Raw genomic sequence first — 18,318 nt, 5'->3', positions numbered from 1 at the left:
TGAAATTGTATAAGACATTGGTGAGGCCAGATTTGGAGTATGGTGTGTAGTTTTGGTCACCTAACTACAGGAAATATATCAATAAGATTGAAAGAGTGCAGAGAAGATTTACTAGGATGTTGCCTGGACTTCAGGAACTGAGTTACAGGGAATCGTTAAAGAGGTTAGCACTTTATTCCTTGGAGTTTAGAAGAATAAGGGGAGATTTGATTTGATAGCGGTATTTAAAATTATGAGAGGATAGACAGAGTAAATGTAGATAGGCTTTTTCTACTGAGGGTGGGTGAAATACGAACCAGAGGACATGGGTTAAGAGTGAAAGGGAAAAGGTTTAGGGGGAACATGAGAAGGAACTTCTTCATACAGATAGTAGTGGGAGTATGGAACGAGCTTCCAGGTGAGGAGGTGAATGCGGGCTCAATTTTAACATTTAAGAAAAATTTAGACAGGTACATGGGTGGGAGAAGTATGGATGGCTATAGACTGGGTGCAGGTCAGTGGGACTAGGTTAAAAAAAATGGTTTCGCACAGACTAGAGGGGCCGAAAGGGCCTGTTTCTATGGTGTAATTTTCTATGGTTCTGTGGTTCTCGGTATATTTGGTATGCCACAACTGCTTTAAGTTCACTTGACATTTCATTGACTTGGTCTCAAACGCAATATAGCACTGTGGGAAAAAGCAATTAAATGCATTGTGAACGGGCTGTTGATAAAAGCTATACCTTCCTATTTAATCCATTGAATTTAAATTTAAGTCAAATTTTAAATCTAACAGGCCCTTCCAGCCCATGAGCCCGTCCCGCCCAAATACCCCAATTAGCTCACAACCCCTGTACGTTTTTTAAATGTGGGAGGAAAATGTCAGGATCACAGTTGAGTCATTTCCAGAGGATTAAAGTAGAAATATATATTTTTTATCAACTGTCCCACAGATAACAGACCAGCGATTTTATTTGATCGCAGTCTAAACCGTTTGATACTTCCAAATGATAATAGCAATTTAAGAGATGTGCTTTTAATTGTTTCCCCCAATATCATACCATGGAATTATGTGAAGATACAATTATTTACATAGTTAATTCACCATTTTCAGTCCACTCAATGCAGATGGACTCATTAAAACAATTCAACAATCCCTTTTAACTTTGTCCCTTTGTTTCATTTTAAAGATCAGCCATGAGAGATACCTTTAAAGCACCCAGACTGGTTCAACAAAGATGGGATTTACTTACTGATTCATTGAAATAGTTCTTTTGGTTGTGAGGAAGTGAGCTTCATGACAAATGTCAATTAATGAACCTTGAGGGACTATTTAGATACTTATGCCAGCAGTGGCATGAGAAACTAAAAATATCTGGTAGGTTAGCCCATGTTTTCTCAGATCCAACCATCTTTTTGGGACCCTTACATCCTTCATGTGACTTTCACAGGACTCTTACCTACAGATTTGTTGAAACAATTGTACTGTGTTTATTCCAGATTTTGTGTTTGAACTGGGCGATTTAATTTCAGTGCTCTAACACAGGAAGGAAGCAAAGTGTGAGTCTGGATGGGATCCTGAACCCATCATGATTTACCTCTGCCTCACACTGAAGCGCACCAGATCATTCAAAGAAGTTGGGGAGAATAGGATTTCACAACGCGGGTCATTTCCACTTACCCAAACAAGATCCAGCATCACACTAATTCCCGGCAGCTCAGCGGTGCTCTATGTAGTTCAGTGGTCTTAGAGCTTCAGTGACCTGGTCTTGTTTCTTTTTAGAGTTGATTTGTTCTTCTTGCAACCTTGTGGGTTTCTGCTGATATCCCAGAGACATGCGGCTAGGTTGAATGAAGATGGTAAATTACCCTATAATGTTGGTGGCTAGGGAGATAATTAATGGGCACAGTGGCAGAATGGGATTGATGGGATTGCATAGATGCAATGGGCCAAAGAGAGTTCCTGATCATGTCAGAGGTTTGGATCAGGAGCTCGGGTTGCTAGTGGTTTGGATTGAAGGCTGTGAGGCTGTGGTTTCACTCGAAGCAAATCCACAGGCACTCAGTAACTCTGAAGGGACTCTCTTTTGCTTCGCTTTCTCTGACAATAAGTGGTGCTGGGCAATTTCAGCTGATGGCAAATATTTGTCTGCATTGCAGTGGACTAAAGGAAATTTTGGATAATATCACATCTTCTGTTTTATTATATGACAATAAAAGAATCTTAAATCTTGAATCTTGAGACTGCTGTGTGTGAGAAGAATATAAGACATGCATAGTCACATGCATTTAGGAATCCAACCTATTTGAAAATAGTTCTGCTAATGTGCATTGCTGGCATCAAATTTCTTTGAGCGTTGTTTTATTTGAACTGCTAATCCAAGTATTTTAATGTTTGTGTGGACATTGTGCAGTCTAATTTTCTACGTTAGCTGTTCTCGAGCAGGACTGACTAAGCATCTGACAAATTAGTGGGATGTAGATTCCAAAGAAGTTCAGATTTCATCTGTCTTTGACCTGACAACATTAATCCATGACAAATGATTCTGTGCCCTTTTGTAACAGTGACGATTTCCAGATAGCAGGCAGTATTTTCAATAACGTAGCATATCAAAAAGACTTGTGTTCATGATAATCCTTGTGGCTATAGCTACAAATTTATTTTTCAGGTAAATGTGACCAACACATTGTCATGGTACCAGCCCAATAAACTAGTAATGCAAAGAATGCTGAACTTTCAACCACTTGCATTTACGTAGCACCACCTTTAATATAGCATAAAAACCTTCCCAGGAGCTTCATAGTATTATCAAGGAGACATACAAGCTCTTAATTTTTAGAGTCATGAGAATGTGACAGAAATAGGAGCAGAAGTCGTCCATCTGGTCCATCGAGCCTGCTCTGCCATTCAATAAGATCATGGCTCTTTTGACCGTGGACTCAGCTCCACCTTCCCACCTGCTCAACGTAAGCCCTTATTTCCCCTGTTCTTCTAAAATATTTCCATCTACATCTTAAATTAATTCAATGAGGCAGCCTTAACTGCTTCCTTGGACAGAGAATTCCACAGGTTTACCACTCTCTGGTAAAAGCAGTTTCTCCTTATCACTGTCTTAAACAATCTTCCAGTTTCTACCTTATCTATTTCTTTTATTATTTTATATGTCTTTATAAGGTCCTCCTCATCCTTCTCAACTTCAGTGTGTAAGTCTTGGCTAAATAAAACACACAAATATGCAGACACCATGGTTGAAGTAAAAACAAAACCCCAGCATCTTCCCCTGTGGCCATAGGAGGTGTTACACTTGCACCCATAACTCCTCCCTCATCATGAACCAGGGCCCCTACAGACCTTCCATGTGAAGCCACACTTCACTTGTGTATCCACAGGATTTATTTACTGCATTTGGTGCTCCCTTTGTGGCTTTCTCTACATCAGAGAGACTGGATGCAGATGGGAAATCGTTTCACTGAGCTCCTTCACTCTATCCGGACCAGTGACAGGGACCTCCCAGTAGCCAACAATTTCAGTTCTGTGTCACATTTCCACACTTACATGGCTGTCCATGGTCTCGTGTACTGTCCCACCAAGACCACCCGCAAATTGGAGGAACAACTCCTGATTTTCCATCTAAGCACTCTCCAGCTAGGTGGCATTAACAATGACTTTTCCGGTTTCTGCTAACCTGCTTTCCTCTTCCCCTCCCCGCTACCTTCTCCTTTCCAGTTCTCTTCCTTCCCCCCCCCCACCCACTTCCCTCTTGATTTACCTAGCTGTCCTCCCTCCCTTCTTCACCTATCACCTCCTTTGCGACCATTCCTCTCCCCCTACTCTTTTGTTTGGACGCCTGCTGACATTTTTCCATACCTTGATGAAGGGTTCAAGCCCGAAACATCAGTTATGTATTTTTACCTTTGCTATATACTGGACACTGTTTGATTTGCTTAGTTTTCTCCACCTTTGTGTTTTTACTGTAATTCCAGGCTATTCAACCTGAGCTAGCCCCTTCATTTTCGGAATCAAGCTGGTGAACCCCCTCTGCACCACCTTCAAAACCAGTGGAATCCTATCCATGGAGTCTGAGATTGATATAAGAAAGAAACACACCTTTGGTCTATCACGTCAAAAATCGTACCCATCCATACTGATCTCATTTACAAGAATTAAATCCATATCCTTCCATGCCTTGATGATTCAAGTGCTCATTTAGACACTTGTGAGAGTCCTTGTCTCCACCACCCACGCAGACTGTGTTCCTGGTTCCTCAGATCCCCTCTCAACCTTCTTTTCCCTTCCCTCAAAGTAAGCCCTCTACATTTTTGTACATCTGCTAAAGGGGAAAAGTGGCTAGATTTTTAAAAATGCTAGATTTTAAGAGGCAAGTTAAAATGATGTAGAGATTTCGAGGCAATTTGGAGCTCAGACTTTGGCAATTACTGTATCTTTGAGGACAAAGTTCAAGTCAAGTGAAGTCAGTGTTCTCTGGTCCTCAGTGCAAAACACACAGACACACAGCCAGACTTAACTCATGGGCAGACAAACAATACATATGAAGGATGAGTGTTCATGTTTACAAATAAATAAATAAATAGATGTTGTTCCATGAATATGATAGTTTCAGATGGTTACTGTGAGCAGTTCCTTTGGTCGTTCAGCATTCTCACTGCCCATGGGAAGAAGCTGTTCCTCAGCCTGGGTGGTGCTGGCTCTGATCCTCCTGTATTTCTTTTCTGACGGGTTCATCTGAAAGATGCTGTGCGTGGGGTGGAAGACGTCCTCAATTATTTTGCGCGCCTTCTTCAAACAACGGTCCTGGTAGATAACATTGATGTTGGCGGGGGTGGGGGGAGGGGGCGGAAGGGAGATTGCAGTTGCAGGAGTGAAGAAGCAACAAAGAGTTCTGGAGATGGAGGCAAATGCAAAGGCAGGGAAGATTGAGATCATGGAGGGATTTGAAAGCAAAGTGAGAATTTTAAAATGTTAAATGCTAACTTAATGCCAAAGAAGTTCAGATTTCATCTGAGATTTCATCTCACATTTACCTGAAATTTGACTGTAGGCAAATCCTTTTGAAATTAATTTGGAGTTTCTGTAAGTTGGGTTGAAAAACAATTGCTCCATCATTCCCAGAAATAAACAAGTATGCCTTCTCTTTTATTCATTTTCTGCATCAGCTGCAATTGGTTCCGTAGAGGGCTGCTCGTCAGGAGACCCTGCTGCTCAACACAACACTACCTACACACAGCTGTACAGTACATGCTTTTAATAAAAGAGAAAATAAAAGGTCTGCCTACCACTCAGTCCCCAAACAAATTACCACCGTTTGCAGTAGGCTTGTTTGTTTCTTTTGCCTCATGTTCATTTCCATGACTGATGTGAGCTTGGAATGCACATGAGATCTGAATCACCCCTCTTCCACATTGCTCGATGTGTGAGGGCATGCGGTGCACTAGATTGGTGTGCAGTACCGAGCAAATGCTGTTTGGGGGTGGGTTGGGGGGGGGGGTGTGGGACACACCTTTTGGACAAGTTGTGAAGTCTGTAGCACTGTTTATCAAGATGAGAAGAAACACAGAAATTCGGCCAATTGAAATATTTATTATATTTATTTGTCACACCACAACTTGTACAGGGAGAAGGGCTCTTCTGTAAGTAGACTAAAAGCAGACAGAAATGCTGGAAGAACTCAGCCGATCTCACAGCATCCTATGATCCGGCTGACTTCCGCCAGTATTTCTGTGTGTTTTTACTACAAACACAGCATCTGCAGACTTTCGCTTTTCACTTCTATAAGTAAACTGACAGGTTATCCCTAACATTTATTCAGCTGTGTAAAGAGCACCATCAGAGAATATAAGATTACAATGAGAAGAAAGGTCAATTGGCACTAAAGGTGGCGGATGCTTTGTGACCTGCTGAATTTCTCCAGCATTTTGTGTGTGTAGCATGATAGCCCTGTGGTGGGGTTCATTCAGGAGCCTGATGGCCGAGGGGAAGGACCCATCTTTAACCCTGTTGTTTTGCATTTTCACACTATTCAGCCTTCTCCCTGATAAGCCCCTGTCCGGGGTGTGTTGGTTGCCTTTCCCAGACACCTGGAAGTGTGGATGAAATCTGTGAAGGGGAAGGATATTTCTCTGATGTCTTGAGTGAAGTGGATAGAATATCATGAAAGCAGTACTATTGATGATTGCTACTGAGTCAAGATCATATTTCTACCCTGGGGAGTTCTGTTGTTCTGGTCAACACAATCAATGCTTAAAGGCACACTCACCTGCCCATTAATTTCATGAATTGGATGCAAATGGCTGCTGCATTTCCCACCTTCATGGTAGGAGAATCTAGGACAAGAGGGCACAACTTCAGAATTGAAGGGCGCTCATTTAAAACAGAGATGCAGAGGAATTTCATTAGCCAGAGAGGTATGAACCTCTGGGATTTGCTACCATGGGGTGGCTGTGGAGGCCAGGTCATTGGTTGTATTTAAGGCAGAGATTGATAGGTATCTGAATGATTATGGGGAAAGGCATGGGAGTGGAGCTGAGTGGGGGAATGGATCAGCTCATGATGGAATGGCTGAGTGGACTCGATGGGCCGAATGTCCTACTTCTATATCTTAAGGTCTTATGGTCTAATACAACAGCGCTAACATGTCGCAAGTATTTAATTTTGAATGCATTTGGAAACAAGCTCAGGTAATTAACACTACATAAATGAGATTTTTTTTCCTTGTTTTAATCCCCTCTCCTCCTGAGGGATTTCCTCAGTTCGGTTTGATCAGGGATAAAAGAACAGCTCAGAACTCTTCTGGAGATAATCCCCAAGCGACCTTCTTTTCCAACTTTAAATGACCAACTTCTCAGTAAAAGACTTGCACTTCAAGAGTGCCTCTCACATTCCTTTCAGGATGTTAAATTGAACTCTAGAGACATTGATGTAATTTTGAAATTCCAGCATTACCTTGTTTAATTCAGGTGGAGTATAGAATTTCTGAGCCACCATGTACCAAATAAGTCAGCTTGTAGCAGCCTGCTTCCTTAAACAGTGTCCTGATAACGGGCAGTTCATTTGTTTTATCAGTGCTGGTTGAGAGTGAAACAGAAATCCCTCAATCCGAAAGATGAATTCTGTTTCCCTTTCCACAAATGCTGCCTGACCCACTGAGTCTTTCCAACATTTCTGTTTTATTAGTAGTATGACAGAGATCAATGATCAGTAGGTTTTTAGACATTAAGGGAATCAAGAGATAAGGGATTAGAACGAAATGTCAGCCGTTGGTAGTGTCTTTTAAATAAAGGTTCCAATAGCCTTTTCTTGATCTGTATCTTGTGTTGTCGGCTGTAGATAGAGGAAGGAACATAGTCTGAAGCATGCATAATGTTTTGTGACACAAAGTAGACCATAAATGATTGTGTATTTTCATAATGTTGATAGTGTTTGTTATTAAACATTCCCAAGCAATGCCAGAGTAATTTCAAAAAAGGTTGCCTCACTGATCAGAATTCCAGCCCAGGGCCGCCTTTGTTTTGGAGTGCAAATTCCAGTGGAATCTAGATTCTTTCTTTGTAATATCAGGTTCAGTTCGCATTTCAGGTTGATCAGAGGTGAAAAATATTGGACTTAAAACAAGTTTTAAGTTGCTTAGTGAGTGGGAGGAGAGAGGAAAGAGTGAAAGAGAAGTTGGGGGAAAAAAAAGCAAAAAAAATGCAACAAGGAATGATGACAAATGTCAAACAGGGACAACAAAAAAAGAGAAACAAATGATCTGAGGACATGTGAATGGGAGCAGCAGAATCATTGTCTGGCATGCAAAGAGACCCCACTAACATAACCCGGTGCCCCCAACAATAAAAGAATGAGATACCCAAGTGTCCTTGGATTCAACTCCAGAACTCCTGCAGCTTTTCCAGCTGCGCACTCTAATCCATCGGTGAACTCGAGATCCGGACCCAAACTTCCAATACAATCAGGAATATTTTTATTTTCCCAGACCCTTTGGGCGCCCTCCTTACCCTCAGCACCCTCTCGAATTCCAGTCCAGATGCCTAGTCCGACCCAGTGCCAAGTGTCTAACGAGCTTGGGGCTGATCTTCTTCTAATCTCCAAAGTGAAATAGGAAAACCACGGCACAAAACCTTTTCATTAAATCATTTAATTCAGGTGGAGTATAGATTTTCTGAGCCACCATGTACCAAATAAGTAGGCCAGAAGGAAAAAACTCCTCGTTATATCTCTGTTGGGGTTTGGAATTAAAAAAAAAAGCTTTAATTCTCATCTTCAGATCTCTCTGATGTCTTTGGTCCACACCTCCACTCAGACTAGCTCTCAGGCCTTCTCACAGGCCTTATGTAGCCTTTGGATTCTGTCTTCTTCCCATTCCCACCACTCACTCCTATTCTGCCTCCCATCCCCCTACTTACATGTCTGTCCTGTCCCACCAATACCACCCATAAATTGGAGAAACAACACTTGATTTTTCATCTGAGCATTCTCCAGCTGGATAGCATTAACATCGACCTCCATGTCCTGCTAACCTATTCTCCATTCTCCCTCTCTTCCCTTTTCCCCTTGCCTTCTCTTCCTTAGCTCTCCACCCCTTTCTCTTTCCATTCACAGAGCCATCCCCCTGACCCATGTTTGCTGCTGAGCCTGAGCTCTGCCTCCTTTATCCACCTAATATTTCCTGCCTTTGGGACTGTGCTCCTCTCCCTCCCCCCACCCCCCATCATTTTATTGGAATACCTGTGAAACGTTGGTTATGTATCTTTATCTTTGCTGCGTAAAGTGCGCTGTTTGACCTGCTGATTTTCTCCAACTGCATCCATGATGTCTGTAGACTTTTGTGTTTTACTGCTCACTCCTATTGCTGGCTGTCTCAAAATTTCCTTCAATTCCCTCTTCAAACCTCTTGAAAACACAAGTGCTTTATTAAGACTTTGATTATCTGTAGATATATCTGTCTAAGGAAGCAGTAGTGGTTGCCTTATAAAATATATTGAAGATGCCTATAGACAGATTTTTGCATTAATAGGAAATTAAGGGTTATGGGTAAATGGAGCAGAGTCCATGTTCAAATCAGCCATGATCTTATTGAATGGTGGAGCAGGCTCTCAATGGGCCAAATGGCCGACTCCCATTCCTATTTCTTATCTTCTTTTCTTTGGCTTGGCTTCGCGGACGAAGATTTATGGAGGGGGTAAAAGTCCACGTCAGCTGCAGGCTCGTTTGTGGCTGACAAGTCCGATGCGGGACAGGCAGACACGGTTGCAGGGGAAAATTGGTTGGTTGGGGTTGGGTGTTGGGTTTTTCCTCCTTTGCCTTTTGTCAGTGAGGTGGGCTCTGCGGTCTTCTTCAAAGGAGGTTGCTGCCCGCCAAACTGTGAGGCGCCAAGATGCACGGTTTGAGGCGTTATCAGCCCACTGGCGGTGGTCAATGTGGCAGGCACCAAGAGATTTCTTTAGGCAGTCCTTGTACCTTTTCTTTGGTGCACCTCTGTCACGGTGGCCAGTGGAGAGCTCGCCATATAACACGATCTTGGGAAGGCGATGGTCCTCCATTCTGGAGACGTGACCCATCCAGCGCAGCTGGATCTTCAGCAGCGTGGACTCGATGCTGTCGACCTCTGCCATCTCGAGTATTTATTTCTTATGATTATTTATTTCTTATGATTATTCCTTATTACACATTTGTTTTTCTTTCTTCCTCTTTTTATGTGAAGACTATTAGTCTATTGCAAAGTTTTCCCCCCCATTAAAGACACCACACATTGACCTATTAACATTTGAGATGTGCCTTTGGCTTCAACTCAATGACCATATTTTGTATTTCCCCCTTCTCCATTATCTCTTACACTTTTCCTGCAGCCATTATCAACTTGAGCACATCAAAGATTTGCCTTCCTGAATGTATGCATAAGGTCAGTTTCACAAGTTTCTCTCTTCATGGTGGGGGAGGCAGTGGGGGTGGGGAGGGGCACTGGTGTTTTCCCCTCAGCATTATACAAGTGCAGTTCAACCAGGGATACAGTGGGAGTTGATTAGGATCAGAACACTTGGCTGATTTTTAAAAAAAATTACTAATACAGGATATTGATCACCTCTTTTGCTGAGATCAGCCATTTCACAACAGATCAAACAGTCGCTTGATTGTACATGAGCTAAACACCAGTGTAATCAAATATGTCGTGGAAGGAAGCTGCAAAATTGCATTCTAAAATGTTTAGATTTATTGTCAGAGAACGTACATGACATCACGTACAACCCTGAGATTCATTTTCCTGTAGGCGAGCAGAATTGCCACTTATTTGTAGTGCAAAAAAAAACTGAGAAGGTGCGTACACATGTAAACAAATAAAGAAATGTAAACAAACCGACTACGCAATACAGAGTGAAAAAAAAGTCTGAAGTGTAGAAGTGCAATTCCTTAAAATGAGTCTGAATGAATCTGTTGTTGAGGAGGCTGATGGTGGATGGGTAGCAGCTGTTCCTCAACCTGGTGGTGTGAGTCCTGTGGCACCATACCTCTTTCCTGATGGTAGAAGTGAGAACAGAGCATGTGCCGGGTGGTGTGGATCCTTCATGATTGCTGCTGTTCTCTGATGCCAGCATTCTCTTTGAATCATGAAATTATTTAATATTTATGTTTAACCCAGATGATTTCCCTCTGCTTTCTGTGTGCTTGCTTGCCATTATTTTCCTGTTTGGGTGTTTGAATGAGAATATGTACCAGCCTCCTTGACTGCAGGATGGATCTTGAGCAGTATGAGATAATGAGAAATGTTATGTAGCCTGGCACTGGAGAAACAGAGCCTGCTCAGTTTAGATTCACACTAACAACTGCGAAGTTTAGAACAAGTGCAAGTTTGTGTTTTTACATAAACAAGTCTTGTGAAAGTGCATGGAGGACCCAGTACAATGCAGTATTTGTTTTGCAGTGCTGTTTAATTTCATTTCAATTTAATTAATTTAATTTCAAGCCAAAGGTTTGACCAGAGATTTCATGTGATCCAGAGGTAGATTGGTGATTTTCTTTTTGTGTGGTCGATTATGACTTTGATAGTTTAACATGTTTGAGAGTGAATTCGCTTCAAATATTACCTCTCTCTGCGTAAACCCTGAAGCAATGTGTGTGCTCAAACCATGGAGTTTTGCCATTGCATGTGATGTGTCTTAAAACGAACAATTCAAACCAGTGCAGTTAATGGAGGTACAGGAGACTGCAGAGACCAGGATCTGAGCCTAAACAAAACCTGCCGGAGGAACTTAGCAGGTTGAGCAGCATCAATGGGAGAAAAAGAGTGGTTGACGTTTCGACCAAAACCTTCGGAAATGTCAACCAGTGTTTGTCCTCCCACTGATGCTGTTCGACTTGCTGAGTTGTTTCTAGCAGATTGTCTTCAGCTTCAGTTAATGGAGGTGGGTAGGAAAAGGAAATAGATGTCCGGGAAACCTATGAATGACACTGCAGTGGAGGTTAATAAAATTAACAAGCAACCAACCAATCCCCACATCCTTCATTTTAAACCATCAGTCAAAGTCAGGTTCGATCCTTGGCAAAAAATTGTGAAGCTGAAACGTTAATCATTTTTCTCTCCACAGATGCTGCTGAGTGTTTTCTGTTTTTATTTCACAACCTACTTCTTGTGTTCAAATTATTATTTAAAACCACACTCTTCCAAAACTAGAATATGATCCATACTTTCTCATCTAAGAATGATTGATTGAGTTTGTCAGTGATCTGTTACACTTGTGGCCTTGTCTACATTGGAGAGATAGGATGCAGACTGGGAGATGGCTTCACTGAGCACCCTTGCTCTGTCCACATCAATGACAGGGATTTCCCAGTGGCCAACCATTTCAATTCTGTCCCCCACTCCCACACTGACATGTTTGTCCATGGTCCCATGCACTGCCAAACTAAGGCCACCAGTAAATTGGAAGAGTAACACCTCATTTTCTGACTGGGCACTCTCCAACCAGATGTTAACATTGACTTCTCCGATTTCTGCTTGCCTATTCCCTGTTATCTCTCTCTCTCTTTTCCCCATCCCATTATCTTCTTTCCTCCAGCTCTCCACTCCCCTCTCCATTCACAGAGCTATGCCCTCCCCCTGTTTGCTGGTGTGCCCTCCCCTCCCATTATCCACCAATAAGCTTTTGCCTGTGGGACTGTGCTCCCCCCGCCCCTCCCATCTGCCATTTTGTTCAGATGCCTGCCCACATTTTGTCCATTCCTTGATGAAGCCTGAAATGTTGGCTATATATTTTTAACGCTATCCATGGCATCTTATTGAGGCTAAATTTGGAAGGAAAGCTATCTTCCCACTATAGTGGGAAGGGAAGATACCTTTCCATTTTTGTCTCAATAGGGGTCCCATGGATTCTGACTGATATGCTGAGTTCCTCCAGGAGCTCATTGCTTGCTCAAGATTCCAGTAACTGCAGTTATTTATTGTTTATCTCTGTTTAACCTTATTTTTGTGGATGAAATTATAAGGGGCAAAGATAAGATGAATATTCAGATTTTAGATTTATTGTCAGAGTACATACATGACTTCGCATTCCACCCTGAGATTCTTTTTCTGCCCGTGAGGCAGAATTACCAGTTACAGTGCAAAGAAAAACTGTATACTGTGTATACATGTAAAGGAGCTGTAAACAGAGGGATGAATGTAAACAAACCAAATTAATTGAGTACCTGATTGAGTTTGTCATTGTGGAGTCCAATGGTGGAGGGGTAGCAGCTGTTCTTGAACCTGGTGGTGCAAGTCCTGTGGCACTTATACCTCTTTCCTGATGGTAGCAGTGAGAAGAGAGCGTGTGCTGGGTGGTGTGGGTCCTTGATGATTGCTGCTTCAAATACTGAATCAAAGCCTTTCCCCCATGTAGGGAAGTCTGAAACAAGTGCAAAGGGAGGGGCGGGCGGTGGGATTTAAGAGGGGCAGAAAGGGATGTGAGGTGTATGGAGTGGGCTGCTAGAGAAAGCTGTAGAGAAGGGCATGACTGCAATGTACAGTAAAGAAGACATTGGGGCTGGTTCATGGATGGGTAATGTTCAGAGGAATACAGGCCTAACACAGGCAAATGGGATGAGTTCATCTAGGCAACTCAGTTGGCACGAGTAAGTTGGGCAGAAGGGCCTGTTTCTGTGCTGTATAGCTTCATGACTCTGAATCGGAGGGAGCAGCTAAGAGATGGGTAACTTTGCAATTGCTAATAAGCCAGTCCAAGTAAGGATGCCAGGTTTCCTTCTCTGAAGGCCATGAGTAAACCAGATGGATTTTTATAACAAGCCAATAGCTCTGTGTTCACTGTTGATGAGACCAGCTTTTTTAAAATCCAGATTTATTTAATTACCTGTATTTAAATTCCCCATTTGCCTTGGTGAGATTTGAATTCCTTGCCTCTGGATTAATCTTTCAAAATTTTGACAGGAAGACCACTTCATACCCAATTATTTAAACATTCCCTTGATGCCTAATAATCTACTACTTTGCAATGCAGTATGAGCAGGAGAATGGAACTAACAGGATTGTTCGGTTAAGAGCAGGCAGAGACTTGATGGTACACATAGCAACCTTCTGTGTCTTAAACATTCTGAAAGCAGAATGAGAAATATTGGCCATACCCTGGGCACCTTCTCTTCACAATGTTCTGTAGCCTAAATTGTGCATTTCACACTTTGTAAGCCATCATTTACTCCATCATAGCTCTCTGTCCCTCGAGCTTTAGGTTTCTGCGGGACAGAGATGAGCAACTATATTTGAGAAAAAAGTTTATAAGAATAAATAGGGTCATAGTACCTCTTGGTTGAAAATGATCAATATGAAATTACTTAATAGGACATGTCAGTTAACATGTGCTGTTTTGTAAGAATTGCCTGATTTGCATTACATCAGAATCAGAATCAGGATTTATTGTCTTGAACAAGTCATGAAATTCGGTGTTTTGCAGTAGCGTCATAGAGCAAATGTACATTTATAACCATCTTATTCTTTAACTAAAGAAAATAGTTTAGAATTAAAATAACTAAACTATTTATTTCTATTTCAATCAAAATATTTAGAGTATAGAGCTTTGAAGGGTGTTATTTATAGATTGGAATTTTGAATGGCACTCGAAGAGTTATGGGGAAATGCAGGCAATGCTTTCATCATTGCAAAAATAATTGTGCTAAAAGAGTCTCGACCATGGGTACATTGCTACTTATTGTCACCATCCTTATAAAACAACAGCATGACTGAGATGGTCCTAATGAGCGGGCATACTGACGTAATCTAGACAGTATCATGTAATTGCATGGAGTGCACATCATCTTGTTTTCAGTTATACAATAAAACCTCTCTCTCTTTCTCTCTCTCTCTCTCTCTCTCTCTCTCATGTCCCCTCTTTCTCTACTTCTCTCTTTCCCTCTCTTTCTCTCTCATTCTCTATCCCTCTCTTTTTCTTTCCCTCTCTCTCTCCCTCTCCTCCCTCTCTCTCACACACACACACACACACACACACACACACACACACACACACACACACACACACACACACACACACACACACACACACACACACACACACACACACACACACACACACACACACATTCCTTGGTACATTTTCAATCACTTCATGATTGATGCAAGCTCACTGAGAAACTGAAATTATGTTGTTTGTCATCAATTAATCAGTATGATTGTACTGAAATAATGAATGTTTTTCAAGACATCTAGTGAACAAATATATGGCTGAATTTTACCCTCAATTTATATTCGAGTGATCATATGTTCATTTTCTCATATGTTTCATTTCAAACACTGCATGTGTGAATATTTCTTTCTGAAGAATTTTACTCCTTTGACATATTGTTTGCTGTTTCAAGTTGTGTTGTCAGTGACAAACATCTGTTTTTAATCTTTGGTCATCTTGTGCAGACATTCACAGTTTCTAAACTTCAAGATGTTAATGTTGTTTCATGTGTCTGTTTGTTCCTGCGATGAGACTACAGACAACCTGATAATACTCACTTCTGACTGCCCGCCACATGAATTATACACCATATTTTGCTTTTTTGATCTAATATTTGAAAAAGTTATCACTTCCACAGAAACTGGTTACTGTCACCTTCTTTTAAAATATTCATGTTTTAGAAAACATATTGACGTGGTAGACGCTTCCAAAGCAGCAGAAACCTGGGGTAGAATTAACAATCAGAATCAGGTTTATTGTCATGAACATGTGTCACAAAATTTGCATTACAATGCAAAAGTTGTTCTAAATTACATTTCTGTAAATTCACAATTTAGAAGTAATAATAATATAATAATAATAATAATAACAATTACAGCACGGAAACAGGCCATTAGGCCCTTCTAGTCCGCACCGAACCAAACACCCCTTTCTAATCCCACCTCCCTGCACAATGCCCTTAACCCTCCATCTTCCTCTCATCCATATACCTGTCCAACCTTTTCTTAAATAATACAATTGACTCCGCCGCCACTATTTCTCCCGGAAGATCATTCCACACAGCTACCACTCTCTGAGTAAAGAAGTTCCCCCTCATGTTACCTCTAAACCTCTGCCCCTTAATTCTTAACTCATGTCCTCTTGTTTTAATCTTTCCTCCTCTTAACGGAAATAGTCTATCCACATCCACTCTGTCTATCCCTTTCATAATCTTAAATACTTCTATCAAATCCCCTCTCAACCTTCTACGCTCCAAAGAATAAAGACCCAATCTGTCCAATCTCTCCCCATACTCCAGATGCTTAAACCCAGGCAACATTCTGGTAAACCTTCTCTGCACTCTCTCCACTCTGTTTATATCCTTCCTATAATTAGGCGACCAGAACTGCACACAGAACTCCAAATTAGGCCGCACCAACGTCTTATACAATCTCAACATCACCTCCCAACTCCTATATTCCATGCAATGATTGATAAAGGCCAGCATACTAAAAGCCTTCTTCACCACCCTATTCACGTGAGTTTCTACCTTCAGGGAACGATGTACCGTCACTCCTAAATCTTTCTGCTCTTCTGTATTCCTCAATGCTCTCCCATTTACCACATATGTCCTATTCTGATTCTTCTTACCAAAATGAAGCACCTCACACTTATCAGCATTAAATTCCATCTGCCATTTTTCAGCCCACTTTTCTAAGCAGCCCAAATCCCTCTGCAATCCTAGAAAACCTTCTTCATTATCCACTATTCCACCTATCTTAGTATCGTCTGCATATTTACTAATCCAATTCACCACCCCATCATCTAGATCATTAATGTATATAACGAACAACAATGGGCCCAATACAGATCCTTGAGGCACACCACTGGTCACCGGCCTCCAACCTGACAGACAATTATCCACTACCACTCTCTGGCCTCTCCCTTTCAGCCAATGTTCAATCCATTTGACTATCTCAAAATTTATACCTAAAGACTGCACCTTCCTAACTAACCTTCCATGTGGTACCTTATCGAAGGCCTTACTGAAGTCCATATAGACAACATCCACTGCGCTACCCTCATCCACATTCCTAGTCACCTCTTCAAAAAATTCAATCAGATTGGTCAAACATGACCTTCCTCCCACAAATCCATGTTGAGTACTCCTGATCAGACCCTGTCTATCCAGATGTTTATAAGTACTATCTCTAAGAATTTTCTCCATTAATTTACCTACCACAGACGTCAAACTTACAGGCCGATAGTTGCCAGGCTTCCTCCTTGAACCCTTTTTAAATAACGGAACCACATGCGCAATGCGCCAATCCTCCGGCACTATCCCCATATCTAATGACATTCGAAAAATTACCGCCAGAGCCTCTGCTATTTCCTCCTTCACTTCTCTCAATGTCCTGGGGAAGATCCCGTCTGGTCCTGGAGACTTATCCACCTTTATATTCTTCAAAAGCCTTAAAACTACACCTTTTGTAATCTCTATATTCCCCATATTTACCCAATTTGCTTTTTTTATCCCACATCTCCCAATATCCTTCTCCTTAGTGAATACCGAAGAAAAGAAACTGTTCAATATCTCCCCCATTTCTCTAGGTTCCACACACAGTTTTCCACTCTGATTTTCTAAGGGACCAATTTTGTCTCTAGCTTTCCTCTTACCATTAACATATTTGTAGAACTCTTTTGGATTTGTTTTCACCCTGCTTGCCATAGTTTTCTCGTACCTTCTTTTAGCTTTCCTAATTCCTCTCTTAAGATTCCTCTTACATTCAATGTATCTTTCAAACATCTCCTTAACTCCATGCTTCTTATATCTAATGTATAATAATAATGTATAATAATGTAATAATCTTATATCTAATATATCTAATAATTAGTGCAAAAGAAGAGAAAAAAGTGAGGTCGAGTCTGTGGTTCATTTTCCATTCAGAAATCTGATGGCAGAGGGGAAGAAGCTGTTTTTGTAACATTGGGCATTTGTCTTCAGGTTCCTGTACCACCTCCTCGATGGTAACAGTGTGAAGAGGACATGGCCTGGGTGCTGAGTGTCCTTGATGATAGAGGCTGCTTTCTTGAGCCACCGCCTCTTAATGGAGTTAAGACTAATGCCCGTGATGGCACTGGATGAGTTTACAGCTCCATGTCACCTTATCCTACCTGTGCATTGGCACTTTCATACTAGAGAGTGATGCATTGTACATGGTGCTCTCCATGGTACACCTGTAGAAATTTGCAAGAGTCTCTGGTAACATACCAAACACCTCACTGGCAAATGCCTGTGCAAAGCACACATTGCTGCATTCAGTAAGCTCACTCCTTGGACACTCTGAAAGGAAAAGGCTTTACCTGTTGCTGCACTCAACCAATAGTTCGAACAATCCTGCCTTCTCCTAATTGTTACTTGAGACTATTTCTCCTTCCATAAACATCCTCTGTCCTGCTGAGTAACTCCAACAGTTTCTGATTGTATTTCAGGTCCCCAGTATCTGCAGTTTTTTTATTATATTTTTAATCATGTATCAGTTTATAGTTCATGGTTCAGTTAAACACTCTAAGTTGGAAGCCTCTACTACTTGTGAACTGGTGCCCATGAAAGAACCAAATCATTTTAATGTCCCAAGGAGGGCAGAGAGATTTTACGGTTCACATACACATGGATCTTCGGACATAAGGAAGACTAAGAGTCAACCGTTGGCATACTCCACAATACTCCATCTAATGCTGAGATAACACAAGCACGATTAAATACCCTCTTGCCAGATAGCTAGTGGATTCACTTCTCTATGGTTCAAGTAATTTGATGAGTTGGCTATTGAATCACTTATAATTACATACCACGTATCAGCATCCTGAACACAAAACCTACCATTCTTGGGCTCCACAT

At 41.5% G+C, this 18,318-nt stretch overlaps 1 protein-coding gene across 4 annotated transcripts in view; it reads left to right on the top strand.

Annotated features, from left to right (window-relative positions):
• The window catches only part of pacrg (PARK2 co-regulated), a 290,834-nt gene that overhangs the window by 126,989 nt on the left and 145,527 nt on the right, over nt 1-18,318 (top strand). The window lies entirely within an intron of this gene.

The sequence above is a fragment of the Narcine bancroftii genome, chromosome 8 (genome assembly GCF_036971445.1).
Source record: "Narcine bancroftii isolate sNarBan1 chromosome 8, sNarBan1.hap1, whole genome shotgun sequence".
NCBI lineage: Eukaryota > Metazoa > Chordata > Chondrichthyes > Torpediniformes > Narcinidae > Narcine > Narcine bancroftii.
The sequence above is the reverse complement of the archived record's forward strand: the minus strand, read 5'-3'. Positions and strand labels throughout refer to the sequence as shown.